The 18641-nt window shown below is 39.1% G+C and overlaps 1 protein-coding gene across 3 annotated transcripts in view; it reads right to left on the minus strand.

Annotated features, from left to right (window-relative positions):
* RAB30 (RAB30, member RAS oncogene family) overlaps positions 1–18641 on the minus strand; it is a 122529-nt gene that overhangs the window by 72254 nt on the left and 31634 nt on the right. The window contains exon 1 of one of the 3 annotated variants that reach the window (XM_054699568.1): positions 8088–8295. The exons of the other annotated variants lie outside the window; for them this stretch is intronic. The gene's annotated coding sequence lies outside the window, so the exon portion shown is untranslated. Of the gene's footprint in view, positions 1–8087; positions 8296–18641 lie in introns of those variants that run through there. 3 annotated transcript variants of the gene reach the window in all.

The raw sequence follows: 18641 nt of genomic DNA on the forward strand, positions 1-18641 counted from the left end.
AGTCCAAAATAAAAAAGTTTTATATGACATTGGAGTAACTGGACAAATTGAAAAATATTGTTTCAGTGTAATGATACTGTGCAATACATGAGCAATGTCCTTACTTAGGGATATACACTCAGGCCTAAAGTATTGTGATGTGTGCAACTCACTTTCAAGGTTTAGCAAAAAAGTGTGTGTGTGTGTTGTGTTTAGAAAAAAAAAAGCAAATGAATCTAGATTCATTCTAGCAAATGAATCAAGGAAATATTTTTGCCATTTTTCTATAGGTTTGATATTTTCAAAATAAATGATCACCAAAAAGATGACATGGCAGCTCATATTATGACTTTGGCTAATTAACAGAAGTAGAGAAAACTCTCCCCTTCCATCACTGCATGCCTGCAAGTAAAATGAACCATCTCAAAGTAAATGCCACCAGCCAATGCTGCCTTCACAAAGCCTATATTTTCGATCAGAAGGCAATGTAAAAACAGGAAGCAGCTGGAGAAGCCTGATGGTTTTGGTTCCAGAAACTACCTAGGCCTACATCTGCAAAAATGTTTAAGATAGGTAATGTTAAAAAACAAAACAAGTTATTTCACCTCACTAAGAATTGTTTCCTTATTTATTTAGAAAAATGGAGCTAGCATCTACCGCACACACAAAACTCATTTATAAAGCTCCTTTTATTGAAGACTATTATTAAAAAATATTAGTCCCCAATAATCAAAGCAGGGAAGAAGGAACACTCCAGATAGTTCCACCTTTGTATCCCTATCAGAACACCCAATACAGAGGCTTGCACTTTGTTTATGCTCACAAATATTGATTAAAAGTAACACTATGACATTAGAAGACAGAATGCCTTAAAAATAAAAAGTCTTTGGGGCTATGGATGCCATTGGAAAAAAAGGGAAGATTATTCTGAGCAGGGCCCAGCCAGAGAACAGGATCTTAACAACAGCACATTATTTATGTGCACATACATTTGCCAAAGCCTTTTTAATACACATATCTCATTTGAACCTCACAATAATGCCCATCTTATAGATGATGAAACTGAGGCTTGCAAACACAAATTGCCTGCAGATCATTTCTTCCTTTTCCATTCAGCAACAATGGCTAAAAGAATAGAAATAATTCACATCTCATGATCCTTACAATCTCTTCCCCAGGGATGCTGATAGAACAGGGTGAATCAGTGATGGCCATTCCAAAAATCATACCTGTTTTCTACAGAAAAATTCCAAAAATCTGCCAGGATTGCTTCTATTGATATTCAGAAAGATGAACAATCAGAACTTTTAACTACCTGCTTCAGATATTTTAAAACTAGAGCTTAAATTCCCCTTTCTAATGTGGTTGTGTGACTGAGAGGGAGAAGTAGTATGAGAAGTTATTTTTATCTCAAGGTTGACAGTGTCCACATTTTAGTTACCTATAATTCAAAACCAAAAATTTTTGTAAATTTTTTAGGGGGAATCTGTTGGCTGCTTCGTTGTTTTGATTCACTTTTTGAATATCATTCTGTGTTGCAAGCAGGGATACTGTATTTGATTTCTGTCTTCTAGAGGTTTCCATGTTACTCACCTATCAACCTTTATTACAGCCATCACATAAACCTAGAGTAATTCTGCTTATTTTTGCATGCTTCTACCCATGCATCACAACTTCCTACCCTTTAAAAGTAGATAATAAATATGGCAAATGTATACAGAAATGGCACGCTCAAAGACTGTTGATAACAATATAAATCAGATGGCAATTAAAGGGAAATTGTTCATACCCTTTGACCTAACATTTCTAACCCTAGAAATGTAGGATATAGAAATGTTCCTAACAGTTCTTAAAACACTTTAAACTTAAATGTTCACTGCAATGTCCAACAACCATTAAAACAGTTGTTAATCCAATAAAAGTGATAAATGCCCAAAATACATTTAGAAGGAAGGAGAAGTGGAGTAATATGTGTTACACCAGTGTCATTAATGTATGTGTAGGAAAAAATGACAGAGAAATTCACATTAAAATCTCAACAGTTGATTATTTTATGGGGTAGAATTGAGGAAAACTTTTCCTCGGAAGTTCACTGTATATTTCTGTGCTGAATTTTGATTAATCCTTTGTTATGCCTAGAATCAAAAACAAATTAAATGTGTGTGTGTGTGTGTGTGTGTGTGCAATAGATAGATAGATATATACAGCTAGTGCTCCACCTGCATTACTACCTCTAGTAATATGAGATGGAGGGCTAGTTATAGAAATTTGCACTCCTGTGAAGTAATGAGATCGTGTTTGCAAAGGACATCAAATATCACTTACAATGTCCCTGGCAAATGGCATTCCAGCCCATAGGCTGGTTAAATACTTGAAGTGACTAAGGCAATCATTACCTTCTGAAGCAGCCCTTGATGTCTTCGATCTTTGCTGTGACATTCCTAAAGACAACATGAGAATGGCCACTGATCTAGCCACCAATATCCACAACATGTCAGGCTAAACAGATAAAATCTTTATCACAGCCAACAAAACTAACATTTTAACTGATTCTATAATATGCAGCTTCCATTTGAACTTCCCCAATTGTCCCTCAAACGTCCTTTATAGCTTTCTTTTTTTAAGTCTAGAATCCAGTCAGTTATGTATTGATTGCATTTGGTCCCTTTAATCTAAATCAGTCCTCCATACATTTTGTTTTATTTTATTTTGTTTGTCTTTCATGACATTGGCATTTTCAAAGATCACAGGCCAGCTGTTTTACAGTATGCTGCACAATCTGGATTTGCCTGATTGTTTCCTCATGAGTAGATTTAAGTTACATTTCTGGCAAGAATTCTACATTGGTTATGTTGCATACTTCCCATTACATCAGGTTGTCTAGTTACACTCAATTATCTTTTCTTCATTGTTCACTGTGAATACTAAACAAGCATTGGCCAATAAATAAGAGACTGAAAACCATAAATAAATACATTCAAAATACCTACCATGAGCACCAGCTATTCCAGGCATAGGGTCAGATATTCAAAATATATTAAGGTATTTAAGTCTCACAACAATCTTGTGAAGAAACAGAGGTTCACAGAGCTTTAAGTAACTTGCCCAAGGACACAGATGTAGTGATGGAAAAACGTGTGCATACACATATGAACTCACTCTCTCTCTCTCTCACACACACACACACACACACATACACTGTCTCTCTCTCTCTAACATATGATCTTGGGGTTTCACGGTTTCCCTGAGGATACCCCTGGAGAAGTTAAGAACCCCTACCTTAGGTTAAGGAGGCCTATCTAGTTTTGAAAGATTGAATTCCTATGAGGAAGAAATGACAAATAAATTATCTGTGGTTCATATAAAATTCTCCCATACTTGGAATGTTCTAACTTGGAGTTAGGCCACATTTCTACCACAGCCAAAGAAATAGGGCAGTGGCTCCATAAATTAGTATAACATGGCATTTGTTTGTCTAATTTTTTACTATTCTATAACAAAATGAGAAAAATAAAGTCAAAGAGGGCAATTTTTTATAAAGCTAAATTTTTTTATTTTAAAATCAAACTTTTCCTACTACTTTTGGATATTAAATGCCCTTTATAAGATAAATGAAAGGGGACATTTTAAAAACTTATATCTTTACTATGGAAAAATCACCATTACCAACATCTCACCCATTTTATCATTTTTAAATTTTACTTATAAAATTCAAAAGTCTGAGATCCATTGGTTTAGGGAATGCTACACAATTAAAATTATTTTAGAGAGACTAACCTGAATAAAGAAAGTTCCCAAAAGAAACCAGGTATGGAAATTATCCTCACTTCCCTGAAAGTCATCTGCAAAAAATCTCAGAGGCTGCAGGCTTCAGGAATACATCTTAGTGGAGTTGTTATAAAGCATTTTACATTTGACATTTGCATAACTAATTGCCCTCTTCCAATGTGTTGCTATTTCCTGCTATTGAAGAGGCCCTGAGTGCCCTAGTTTAGTTTAGCCAGTCAACAAACATTCACATAATCCCTAATTTATGCAAGTCACTCTATTAGGTGCCTAAGAACAGTTTGGAGAGCTCTTTCTTGACTTCAAATCCTGGGTCAGAAGTTAACTGCCACTTTGTGGGTGCCATCATTCCCCCAGGTAAGGAAGGATGAATGCCTCCTTGGGTGTGTGCCTACCAGCATGGCCTACATACCTCTGTCTATGTGACCATTTATTTATTTTTGTCTCCCTCACCTGAGCAAATTCTTCTTAAGCAGACACGGTCTTATTCAATACTGTATTCCTAGCACAGTACATAAATAACCAGGGGGAGGGGAGGAATATAAATTAATGGAATAAATATATTTTATAGATGACAAAAAAAAGAATATGACATGTCCAACTTCTTAAAGCTAATAAGTAAGTAGTATTTAGTCTTAGAAAATCTTATCAGACTTCTTTATCTCCAACAGGCAGCATCCTACACATGGACTGGGTGAGTGAAAGGAAGATCTTAGATGTCTTTCTGGGGCCACAAATTCCACATGTTCTATGGGGCTTTTGAGAAGTCCCTCCTCAAATCATCATCATCTGGTCCTCATTCAATGTTTTATTTCTCTATAAATGGTATCCCTAGTTGCTCAAATTCAAGTTGTCTTGACTCTCTCTCCTTATTCCCACATCCAATCATTCAACAATCTTATCAATTGTAATCTTTCAATTTAGGAGCTCTCTAATCTCTTCACTTCTCTTCAAATCCTGTCACCATTCTAGATCCATTCCAACATCATCCTTCATGTAGTCTACAAAGTTGACTAAGCTACTCTCCACATATTCACTTTGCCAATCCTCTCCTCCAATATCTTCCCTTAATCACCAGGGTGATGCTTTTAATATCATTTTACATAGGTAACACATCTAGCTAAAGCTCTTTACTAGGTTCCTATTGCTCTTAGCATAAAAACCAAAATTCACCTGTGGCTCAGAAAGGTGCCCACTCTTTAGTCAGGACCTGCCTCTCCAGGCTCATTCTTTTTCATTCTAGTCTCTCTCCTCTTGCTCTGCACTCACATACTGAATGATCTCCTTTCAAACCCTCATACTCACCATTCTTTCCTTTTTACTTTAAACATGCGGTTCCCTCTGTCAGGAACCCTCTTTGTCCCCTCTAAGCACTTTCAACCACCGCCATGCTAAATTACTTCCACTCACTCTTCAAGTCTTGAAAGAAACCTCCCTTGATTTCCCCCAGACAAGGTGAAGGCACTATGTTAGGCTCTCTCCTAATCCACCTGGAGAATATCCCCTTTGGCGGTAATGTTCATTCACTGGCAATTACTTGTCCAATGACTGTATCGACTACTAGAATATAATAAACTCCATGAGGCAAGGGAAGCTTCTCTTTTCACTCATGTATCCACAGTCCTTAGAACACAGTAACTGCTCAGTTAATATTGGCAAATATTGACAGGCTGGGATGGGATTGTAGTAGGCTATACCATCAGCCAAGTTAACCAAGGAGTAAGTTTTGGTAAATAAAAAAACTGAGGCAGAAAGAAATGCATAGTTATCAAGTTCACACTGATACCAGTGATTGGAGAACAACAATTGGACCAAATGTAACCTTCTATTTAGCTCATTGCTGTTCCCTATGACACTAGGTGAGAGAAAAGAGCATTTCAGAAAAAGAATATGAGAAAGTGGTGAGAGAAGGTCTCAGATGACAGCTTCTGAGTCTGCCTGTCACACTCGCTGCCTCCAGATGGACAACAGTTAGATTTCCCATGCTTAGAGAAACACTGTTATTAAACCAAACATAACCACCGCCACACCATTCTCCTTAAAGGGGTGGAGTATAAAAGAACAAACTTCTTTCATGCATAAAGGAGAAACCATGACAGCAGGAAGCTATTGCAACTCTAAGTATCTTTTTTTAAAAAGGGAAAAAAAAAAGGTAATTTGGCTCCACCACTTACTGGATCAGCGATAGGGGGGAAATATATTAAAAGAGGCAAAAGCCACTCGAAGTGCACTTATTCTTGGGAATTATGAGAACATTTCAAATGAACCATTGAACAATCTTGCTAACCCATGGACCATTCTTTACCTCTGCCTGGTCCCATGAAAGGAAAAGTGAATGAGTGCAAACTTTCACTGTCCACTTGCTGCCAGGAATAAATTATGTCTGTCATGGAGGCTACAAACCAGGCCAAGGGGTCAGGCTCATTGTAGTTCATCCTGCCAAGCACCCACTGAAAAAAAAAAAAAAAAAAAAAAAAAAGGAGAGAGAGAGAGAGAGAGAGACAGAGAGAAGGAGGCAACGCCTCTTCAAAGAGGACTCTGTTGAATAAATATTCACACTGGAATTTCTGGGTGAGATAAAGAAAGGATGGAGAGGGAATTCAGAGACTGGAAAGAAAGTTAGAAGAAGAGTTGTAATATACTGGTGGTAAAGGAAGATTTCTGAAAGAGAGGAAAAATAAGAATTGCAAATGGAGAGACAGTGAAAGACACTGAAATAACTTCAAGAAATGTAGAGGAGGGGGGAAAGCAAGTGACAGGAGGAAGAGGTAAGGTACCCAAAAGAGCAAAGAGCAAGCAATAGCTAGGTTTAAGAGAGGTAAAGCCAGGCGGCCCATCTTTTCCCAAATCCCAAAGCTGCCACTGCATCTCAATAAATCACTCCACTACAAAGTCCATGCAATGGACTGTCCTTTGCATTCAGTCACGAGCAGCATTTAACGAAGCATCGCCTAGCTGCAACGCTGGAGACCCCATTCCTGAACTAAAAACGAACAAGACTGGTTTGGCAGCAAAAAACAACCAGTAAGGATCCCCCACCACTCACCACCCAATACCTGACTTGGCCATGGAAAGGCTTGACATTTTAAAATTAAGCATAAAATACTCTGCCATTTCTCCTTCTTTTGACATTCCAGGAGGGGGGTGTGGTGGACCCTAGGTCCATTCATTTCCAAGGTTATCGATCTCTCGGCTAAGATTGGCCCCATCTGTTTTGGAGTCAGCCAGCTGTTTATCTCAAAGTAACATATTTATTGCACTAATCATCCTATTAACTAGTGCAAGGAAATACTGGGCATCCTACAAGTTAGAACGCTTTCTGTCTGGTTAAATGTTCAGTTCATTTACAGACAAAATCAAACAACATGACTATGTCCCTGGGTTTCCCCAGCCAAGACTCTCTCTTCCCTGGGTATCTTTCAGGAATGGCAAGTGCCGGTGAACAGTGCTTCTAACTTTCCCCTTTCCGAATGCGTTAAAATGAACCGGGGTTTCCTGAATGATGCCTGCTCCAAACCGTTATTTGTGATGGTGACAGAGCTTCAAGGAGCGGCAGCTCATTCCATACCCTTGTCAGTGGCAAGGAGTCTACCGCGATGTCACATTTAAAACAAACCAAAAAAAAAAAAAAAAGCATAATAAATCTGCCGGCTCCGCTTCCAAATAATACTGAAACCCTGCAGCCAGGACAAGAAAAACACTTCACAAAAATGCAGCCTGAGAACCCTCCCCAGACACGCGAAGTGCTGCTGACTGGCAGGGCGTGCAGCAGGGAAGGACACTGTCACCTCGGATGGGCAGAAAGGGCAGGACAAACGACTCAGCCAGAACACAGCGCCCCACAAAAACTCAGCCTACTCAGAAGCAGCACGCTCATCTTTAAAAATAAATAGTGTGCCCGTCCAAGCCATCTAGAAATGCTCTGAAGTAGCGGGACCCCATTAAAGCGCTGCCTCCCTTTCTTCCCACGCACCACCCCTGCCCACTCACCCCTCAGCACTCAGGCCCCAGTGACAGGACTGCAGTCCCCCCCCCCTGCCTTCCCCCGGGGCTCCAGGAGCACTTCCCCACGTCCTCCCAGCCCAGCCCCCTCTCCCAGCCGTGCAAAGGTGGAGAGGAGTTGCTGCCAGGGGCTCGGCAGGCTCGGGGAGGGCTGCTGGAGTTGCTCTTTGCAGTGACCCAAATTGCACAGAGCTTCTGGCTCAGCAGCCTTTGCAATGATCTCCCCAATTCTCCGCCCCCATCTTCCCCAAAGCAAGCCTGGAGAACTAAGCGGGAGAAACAACTTGGCAAAACCCTTTGAATAAATCACTTCAACTCACCTGGTTTGGGATTTCTCTCCCCACCCCAGGCATAAACAGAAATGATGTGCGAGCGAGCCACGCACGCCAGGTGAAGTGCTGCGACGTCCGAAGTCCAAGGGCTGGAGTCCGTCCCTGCCCTGGTGCTGCTGCTGCTCCTCGCTCAGCTGGAGCGAGCGGCAATTGCGAGCCCGGCAGCCGCAGGGGGGAGGCGAGACCGGAGCACAATGAATGCAGTGGGGCTTTTGCAATGACATCATCCCTCTGTCCGAAAGGCCCCAATAGCCATGCTCAGGAGCGGTGCCTTCTGGGCGTTGTAGTCTTCTCGTGGCCTCACCGCACGCTGAGTCCGCCGCCAGAACTACAAAGCCCACAATGCGCCGGGGCCCGACGCGCCCAGGGCGGGCGGAGCGCCGAGGGGGAGCCGGCGCCATGTTGGGAGTGCGGGGCAGCTCCGCGGAGCCCGGCCGCGGCTTCAGTGGGCTCGGAGGTCGCGGGGTGCGCTCTGGGGACGGTGAGGAGGACGACAGGACGGGAGAGAGGCCGAGGACGGAGTCTGGACGGCGCGCGGGGGGAAGCGGGAGCGAGAGGCCGAGTGGGCCTCGCTCGGAGTCCTGCAGGGATGCCTCGGCCCCTGCGGCTGCTGCAGAGCGGCCTGTGGGCCCCTTGCGGGACTGGGGGGCGGTGGTGGCCTTGCTGAGGTGTGGGGACCCCCACGGCGGCGCTGGCCGAGCCTCGAGTTTGCCCGCATCTCAGCGTGTGTGTCCGGGTTTGCTCGCCCCAGAGCTGCGGAGCGGCATCGGCTTCTCCTGCAGGAGAGATTTGCAGATGGGGCCGAAGAAATTCGCGTTATGAGTTAACCGAGCTGGGAAGGGACGGTGCTTGGGCCCTGCAGTGAAGGCAGGACGAGAAGAGGCCTCGGGAAGTGACACCGGGTTGAAGTGACACCCTCATGCCTCCCCGAGAAAGCGGGGGGCTATTAAGAGGGGATCAGAATCGACAAGACCTGTCGCGGCTGCTGCTGTTCTGAGCTAACCCTGCTGCTTACGTGAATCTAGCGACTATGCTACAATGCTGAGGGGACTGGATGCTCGTTAGAACGGATCGCGAAATTATTTTTAAAACACATTCAGTGTTTAATTTGTGGTGCTCCGTAGATACTTGAAGAACTCGCGGAACTATTTTTTTTAACTTAAGTGGCAAACCAAAGTCACCGGTCTTTAAGTTATTTTACCCAATATCGCAAATGAGCTGGGTTTTGTTTTTTGGGGTTTTCCTTTTTTTCTTATATTTGTGTTACTAAAAGAATGCTGTTTCTTTTTCAGAGTCTTGCAATATGGAAAGATGGAAATTTCACCCTCCTGGAGCAGTCCGAAGGGTTAAAAATGCTGATACGTTTTGCATTTTCTTCCTTTCTCACATTATTCTGAAAACAAAATTATTCACTAGTTAATTTGGGTCGGTAACGATATGCACGTGACTCTGTTAGGTGTTAATAAAATTAAAGCTGATGAACAGATCCTCCCGTCAAGGAAAGGGTAGGCAGAGTAAAAACTAAAACATGGTAGAAACAGTCTCTCAGATGTATGCAAATCATCATAAGTACAAGAGCAGTTTATTATGAAGAATATTTTATAATATCATACTTCTGGGAATAAGTCACATGTGAATGTTTCCTTTTTACACAAAAGTAATATACGTGGGTCTCATATGAATACAACAGCCATACAAATATTTCTACTATTCAGAAATACCTTCTTTGCAAGTAATAATGGTAAGTATAGCAAAAGTAATGAAATATTTCTTACCTTCACTATAGTGATAGAAGTGCTTTAATCTTAGGGATAATATAGACTGCACAGATGACTCAAGAGTTATGTTTTAATTATACACATAGTGTATCTTGTTCACTTTATAAAATATTTCTTATATAAATAATAACTTTTTCAGTTTTAGTTACTATGGAAGACAAAATGTGTGGGTAACAAAACCCAACAGATTACTCAGAAATCTGGGTGTAAGATATGAGACCTATATAATGCAGTGATTTCTATAATTTGTCATGTTTGCATAGTTTGAAGTTTTATATCCAATGGATAGCTATTTTAAAACACACAGCTATCTTTAAATCTAAAAAAAAAAAAAAAAAAGATTCCATGTTACCCTAACTGTTAAGGAAAAAAAATATTTAACTTTTCAAAATATTTCTTTACTCTTTAGAAATTGAATTTACAAAATATCTGAGGAGTTGGTGATGCCAGTTTCTGAAAGGAAATTTCACTGTCTCAGAAAACACAAACATTTTGAAAAGTGGAACTAGGCTGATAAAGCAGCCTACATTTTTATTTTTCAAAGGAGAATTGGGACATTGATTTGTTTTATAATTTTATAGGTAGCTCATAAAAGAGTAAATTGAGTTATTAAAACAAGGGTTTTTTCCAACTCTAGCTATTGCCCACCTATCTCCACTGAATTGTTCTTCAGGGTTGGAAGCAGCTATTGCACATTTTTAAAACTATGTGTGTATAGAGGTAGGATAAAGTGTTTTCCACATGCCATATTTGTGGTGTGTCACACTAGTAATAAAAGATTTGGCAAAGACTCAGTTTATTGCTAATGATAGCTATAGTTATTTCAAAATGTATAGATGAGGAAATCACCTGGGAATCAATTTATACATGGTAGTTTTTGGGGTGAGGGTGGGAGAGGAAAGAAGGGGCACTTTAGTTTTAAGAGTACCACCATACTGGTGACTTAGCTGGATAATACTTAGAGTGAGAATTTAGCCTAATGCTAAGAAAGTCTGATGAGAGACATTTATCTAGTAACAAACTGATAATGATAGAGCTCTTAAGATACTTAAGTATCTAGACAGGCAACACAATACTAGAATTTCCTGAAAATAATTTTTCTTTTTAATAACTAATTCCTTGCCCTAAGTCCCAAATTCTTTTAAATTACTGATGCTATCTTAGTAATATATAATAAGAGTATCTTTAAACTCCAAAGTCTTTGACTGGATTACTAAATTTGTCTGGAATCTTCACATTCAAAGTCCTGTAACATTCTTTCTCTCATAGCTACTAAAGAAAACAAGCATTTGAAATTATTAGAGTAGCCGCAAGATTAAACAAAATGTCCATGTTCTTTATAGGAGGGAAGCCTTCTTGGGGTATATAAAGACTTTAGTCATTTGGAAAATACTTATCAGTAGCTTCTGGGTACCTGCAACTTCCACATCCTGTATGGCTTATTTAGTATCACAGAAATAAGTTAACATCCAAGCCTCAGCAATTATAGCAGCCTCTCTGGAGTATTCGGAAAAAATAAAATCTATGAGGCATAGTGGAGGGCCTTCTGAACATAAAAGTTTGATGTGGGTGTTTTTAAGTTCTGAAAAAGGAGTTAGGGCCCCAAAGACTGGGATTACCTCAGATGTACTCCTCAAACAATTTATTGGTAGGTGCTTGCATGACTACATTCTTACCAAAATACAGTTCCATTTCTTTGGTAGATGATAAAAGGCAAACTGTCCTTTTCAGCCCATACAACATCTGGAATATAAAACTCATGTGACTGAGTTTTGTTACTAAAAGATTATGGTTGTGCCTAGTTGGCTACAGTTAAGTATGTACTTAGAAAAAAACATGGTTAATTATGCAAATAAGGCCCTATCTTCATTAAGAATCACTGTAGTTTCTTTCCTGAAAGAAAATGTCCTAAATAATGAAAATGTTATACTGTTTCATGCCTTACAAGGTTATAATGTTTTTACATTCCAACATAAGAAATTTGAGTGACACCTGTTACATTGTCTGGATTTGATGCCACTGAAGGTAAATGCAGTAAACAGCCCAAAATCAAGATTTGAAGTGCAAATGTCCATGGTTAATGATTAACTTGAAAAAAGTGAGCCCTCTTTATTCTGTGATTTTCTGGCTTTTAATAGGTGTAGATAAAGTTGCCCTAGAAAACATTTCTATGCAACAGTAAGTATATGAAGATGACTATAACCAAATATAAATGTTCATGAATATAGCCATTTAAGGAAGCCTGAAGAGGTACAATTATAAGTAATTATGGAAGTAGGTACATATTCATAATCCTTAATACAGAATTTTTGACGCTGCCGTATATATTTGAACATGTAAAGGTTAATCCTCAGTGAATTAAAGCTTAATACCTTTTAGAAAATGTTCATTACAGTCACCCTCTTCACACCTAACTCCTGATTTCATGGATTTAGTACATAGGCTCTTACCAAATTGAATAACCTGAAAATTGAATGGGTGACGAATTTGGTAAGACTGAGCCAAAATAAGATTTAGTTTTCCTCGCTTAGCCTCCCATACCAGTCTTTAATGTAGTTGATTAGTAGAGGGGCTCTTACGGTCCTCAGCCCACTGAACTGGATTGTGTTTATTCTATTGGCTTAGTGTGATTAGCACATGTAGTCATTTACTTGTGAATGTTTTATAATATTTTATATACAAAACTATAGAAGCAGTTTAAATGTGCTGAAGTCAATTATGACATTAGTAATGTATAAGAATATACTTACTATTGGAAAGAACATCAACATAGAACATTTCAATTGCTATACTACAAGTAAATAGTGGCATCTTACGTAAATGTAATATTGATAAATCTGACCTTTGCCAGCTACATGCTATTTTAGTGGAATGCCTTGCTAACATAACATTACTCTGTCTCAACAATTAACGCAATGAAAGTATTTTGGTGATAAACTTTTCCTTCCTTTAACATTGGGCAATACAGGAATCTCTAAGTTCAATTGTTTGTTTACATCTTTAAATGTTGCATCTTTAAATGTTGGGCATTGGCCTCGAGTTAAAGTATCCTAACTATTTTCACGTTTGTATGTCCAAAATTGTTTGCTTTGCTGTTACTTGCTGGTCTTTAGCTAATTTATGAGCAATTTTTTTGCTTTTCATCTGATGTGTTTGTCTATGATAGGTTCCTGGATTTTCTCACTTTCCAGATAAACTTGGCTCTCTCATCTTTCTCACCTCAGGACCTTTTTAGCATTTGTTGGAGTTCTGGATTGCTCCAACAGAAAGTGGCGTACTGAGAAGCCAGATTGCGGGGGTCTCAAAAGGAGTGAATGAATGGGAGAAGGGAGAGTAGTAGATACTAAGTGTAGACAAACTTGAAAGAAATTGGAGTCTGAAAGAGGCAAGAAATAATAGGCTACAAAAGGTGTGGGTGATTGAAAGAGGGTTTATATTTAAATCTCAAGCCAAAAATCACGTTCTACTTTAGGACAGTGTGGTCATTTCGCAAAGGAATCAGGACTTAAAATTCTGTGTTATCCTAAAACCGGGTCAAGAGGGGAGGGGAAGGAGCTGTGAAGTACTTTTGTAAATTTTCCTACATCATAATGCTTTTCATTTGATCTATTTTTCCCAGTTTTCAGGTTTTTCATACCTGCCTATTTAACAAAAAAAATTTTTTTAATAGAGGCATGTTTTTATTTATTTATTTGTTTGCTTTGTTTATACATGCACTGGGTACAGTCAGAAGCCCGGGAGGGTGAGAGAATTCACCAGAGCCAGAGCGGGGAACAGAGCAGGCAGAAGGACCGAAGTACACTGCTGAGGGGAGCAGCGGGCAGCAGGAGAGGTCTGCGCGCCATGTGGGACCCTCCTCAGGTGGCCGGGGAGCAGCCGGGGATCGAACCTGTGCCGCAGAGGCTGCAGGCAGCTTCACAACCCAGCGCTCAACCTCTGCGCCACCGGGGAGGCCCTTTAACAAAACTTTTAATCCAGTAATTCATTCTTAGGACCATTCCCAGAAATCACGAGCCTCAGCTTCCTAACTGGTTCTAAAAGATGGTAAAAGTGATAACTTTTACCCATGGTAAAACCCATCCATGGGTCTGGATTCCTAACCTGATAAATTAGTAACTAAATTAGTAAGTATTTGTGCCATTAATACTTCCTAGCCAAACTGGACTGGGATCCTCATTACCACTGTTAAAGAAGATGGTTCGTGCTATTAAATTAGGATGTTAGATTTGAACTGGACTTGTCTGTTTTTGCCTAAACTGACATAGTCAAGTTTACTATGTGAGGGAGGTATAATTGTGGAAATAAGGGAAAATGTATGAGAAGAGAAAAGCAACTGAATGTTGGGCAGCAAAACACTCAAAAAAAAAAGGGGGGGTGGAAAATCCAGATCCCCATGCTAAATGAAATTTTTCATCACCAGAATTCACTGGTCACAGTACCCAGTAATTTAAATAAGCTGCTGTTTCTCTTAATAGGTTTAAATGGCTGAACAAATGAAAATATACCAGTAAAAGGAGGCCGCAGGCTAAGATATAAGTATTGCATTTAATAATAATAGTAAAAAACATCCAAAAAAGTTGGTTCTTTCTAGATCCTGGCACTGTAACCCAGTATGTGCAAATGTGCTTTCATACCCTTTCATGGGCTACACACCAGAAGGAATAACCTGTGATGTTTCCGAGAAGAGGCAAACTTGTGGCTACCAGCTAGATTGATTGTGATTGAACTAAAATGCCTAACAGCCCTGTAACTCTCATATGACTTCCCAATTTGGACTAAATTCTGAGTGTCTAGGCTAATACATAATTCTGGCAAACATACTGAACCATTTCCTACCATTTCAACCATTTGGAAGGAGGGCAAGATGTGAAGACAAATAGTAATTATTATCATAAACCCAAAGTTACACCCAGCTTCAGAAAGCTGGTTGACATGTCTGTGTAGTGCCAAGTTAATTATTGAAGGTAATTAGCTATCAATTATTAATGCCTGCAAAGTAGTTGGAACTAAGATAAATGTCATACAGGCTGTTCATTTTTGTGCCTGATCCCATTCTGCTGTTCAGTTCTTTAATAGAAACTTAGAAGCTATGTATGTCCCATTGTAGCTTAGTTTAAGATAACCCTAAGTTTTTAGAATGTGTCTTGGTAAATATGTAAAGTTCTTTAAAGTGCATTCAACAACTCACAGATCATTGGAAGGTAATTCCTTTAATGCTGGCCAGAACATGTTATTAAAATTTTGGTGCAAGTTGAGAACAAAATGGAAGTACAGCCTGTCGCTTTGTATGTTTATACAGATAGTCCTGAACTTAGGACATAAAAGTAAGATGGTGTGAATGTAGTACACATTCTTCCTCAACTTAAAATGGACATACCCCATTAAACCCATTATATGTTGAGTATCTATGTATAAATCTTAATGATTTTCCTATGGTCATGAATGTTGGTTAGTCATTAAGAATATGCACTTTAGCAACAGATTCTGAATTCGAATCTCAGCACTTGGGTGGGCATACTAATTCTGAGACTTTCAAGCCTATAAAAATGACTACATTGTATTTTCCTAGGAGTTACAGAAATACATGAACATTTAGATAAGCACTCAGAAGACAGCAGAGTGTAGTGACTTAGAACACAGTCTCAGCCTGGTTGAAATCACTGTGTTGACCTTGAAGTTACTTGTCAGTTTCATGTGCAGTGGGGGATAATACCTTCGGTGTTGGGTTGTGTGAGAATTGAATAGCGAAAGCACTCACTTTATTTGAGGCAAAACTAAGTTTTCACATTAATCATAGATTATGATTTACTGAAAATCATATCCTTCAAAATTAAGCCATTATTTTCTAATCATGAGTGATTTTCTCTGCCTTGGATATTATATCAGTGTCCCACCAGTTACCACTTTCACCAAATACCTCACTTACTAAATATACACTATGTACATGTTTTTTGTGTCATTTATATGTATATATACTTATGTTTATACCATTGTTCACAAATAAATATATCACTGACAAGGACTGAGGACAAAAAATACAAAACTATTTTCAGGATTTGGTTTACAAATAAGTGATTTGAAACTTTATGGACCACTTGAATGTTCATGAGATATTCCAAAAGCATAGCATGAAAGAACTGCTTTAGAGTCAGGCATGGGTTCTGGATTCCTAACCTGATAATTAGTAACTAAGGTGTCAGTTTAGGCAAAGTAACTTGAGTCTTTACCTTTTAAAATGTGGAAGCAATTAACAACATCAAATACAGTTTTCTATAGTGTGATCTATAGGCTTCCAATATCAAAATCTCATAGTATACTTGGTAAAAATGCAGGTTGTATATATAGGCCCTACCTAGATATACTGCTTAGAAATCTAATGGAGAGATCTGAAGAGCTTCAGTAAACTCACCAGGTGATTCCTGCCCACCTTATTGTACTTGAAAACATCAAGGTAAACTCGCCAAAGACAGACCTTTATCGGTCCCCTCTCTTGCTTTCCTAATCCAGTTCTTTCCATTGTGCTCAGTATCTCTTGGCTACAATTCCAAGACACAGAAACTGAAATTTAGAAAATATTTCTGTATACATATATTCAGTGACAAATATAATCCGCACATGAACAAGTATTGCTCAGTTAGAATGTATAATAAAGTTTTTCAATTAGAATGTATAATAAAGTTTACAAATTATGATACACGCCTTCATTTAAAACATTAAAAATTTTGTTTTGACTAGGAAGGAGCCCTCCAATACTCCATTACAGACATCCAAAGTATCAATATTTAGGGGGCATGGTTTCAGCCAGTTGTAAATCCATTTCTTTCATTTGTGTGTGTTGAAAAATCACCAATTACAAGCCTCTGGAGGTACGAAGATAACTATGACTCTAGATCATTAAGTGCTTAACCTCTGCCAATCTAGTGAAGTCTGTAGATCACTTTTCAGAACAATTTTAAATATGTAAAGTACAGTATATTGAAATACAGAGAGCGCCAACAATATTGAAGTAGTTATCAAAAATATTCCAGTAAATATTTGATATAGAAATATATGCTAACACATTAACAAGATCTGGCAATGACTTTAATTTCAACCTAGTGTTAAGCATGGTATTTCAAGTTGCCTGCAACAATAATGAAAATATCAGTTTAACTCTGACAGTCATATTTACTACTAACACCAAGGTGATATATTGCCTCTATCCAAATATTAGAAATTACTGAAAATAGAGATGTAATTTTTGTCTGAGTTCAAGGACACCCCCCCACCCCCCTGCCCCAGTGTATCCAGGAACCTCTAGGAATCTTGGATAAACTTTTTAATGATAGGAATCTTCTCTTTTTCAGTTTTATCCAAGGCCTAAATTTAGAGACCTAAACACCGGAAAACACTGATGTCTTACCTCATATAATTCAAAATCAAAATATGTACACCATAAAGTAGATTTAAGGAAGTTCTCATTTCTCATAATGATTACTCAGATATTTTTTAGAATGTATAAATTATCTCCATTTATTTCATTAGAGGTAGGCGGGGAAAGAGATTGCTTTGCTTTTGTCTGAAAGTGGGTTTAGTAGCCAGCCTTGTCTATATCCACAAGTAGAGTTCAATAACAATAGAATTAATAAGTGAATTTTCTCCCTATAAGAAAGTTCTCAATTTTCAAGAACATTAAATTCATTAAGGCATAAAATTAAAAAATAGAATACTGTAATAGGGACTAAATATTTGTTCCATAAACAGAGAGGTTATAAACCAAGTAATGGCTCTTATAGGTGGAATTAAAGAGTAAGACTAGCAACTTAAGTGATGTGTAGCTTTATGAGAGAAGGATTTCTATCTCTTTTGGTTGCTGCAGTTGATGTAGGGAAGTGCTTGGCACATTCAATGAGTTTAGCTTATCTGAACAGCCTCAAAGCCGTGGCATCTTATTTCTCTTAAACACTACTCAAGCATAGCATTAACTTGTCTGCAACTATGGAAATTAAAAGTACCTCTTCCTTATTTGACAGTGATTAAAGAGGGATAATTTATTTTCTCCCCAATAAAAAGCTAATAGGCATTGTTGTAAGCATGTGTTTAGCTACCATTTTTCATTCAGTAGCACCACAGGGTAGAAATCACTTCTTTTAAAATTAAGGTATAAATCTGCCCAAGGTTACCCAAAATCAGGTAGATTAATTGAAAAAACAACCCAGGTTTGTTCAGTGTCTGAGACTGAACCAGCCAAACTGCTTACCAGTAGCTGTTAGGGGAAACAAACAAAAAACAGTAGGGGGTCCAGGGGCCTCCCCTGGTGGTGCAGCGGTTGAGCGCTGGGTTGCTAGGCTGCCTGAGGCCTCTGCATCACCAGTTTGATCCCCGGCCACCGGTGAGGGTCCCACCAAAAAAAAAAAAAAAAAAAAAAAAAAAAGTAGATGATCCAGATGTAAGTATCTTCCATTTAGCCAGAACTACAAATATATATTTTTCCCATGTTTCCCAAAGAGATACAACCAAAGCACATCTTTAAAAGTTCTTATTTGGGGCCTCCCTCGTGGCGCAAGGGGTTAAGACGCAACCTATGAAGCTATCCCCAGCCACTGCAGCACGAGTTAGATCCTCGGGCAGTGAGCTACCCACATGGCACAGCAGACCTCTCCTGTCTCGCCCGATGCTCCCCTCAGCAGTGCATTTCAGTCAGTCTGCCTGTTCTGCTTCCCACTCTGTCTCTGGTGAATCCTCACACCCTCCACATCTCTGGCCTGTGTCCCAGTTCTTGTAG

This window comes from Talpa occidentalis, unplaced genomic scaffold (assembly GCF_014898055.3).
Source record: "Talpa occidentalis isolate TD23 unplaced genomic scaffold, MPIMG_talOcc4v2.1 talOcc4.3, whole genome shotgun sequence".
NCBI lineage: Eukaryota > Metazoa > Chordata > Mammalia > Eulipotyphla > Talpidae > Talpa > Talpa occidentalis.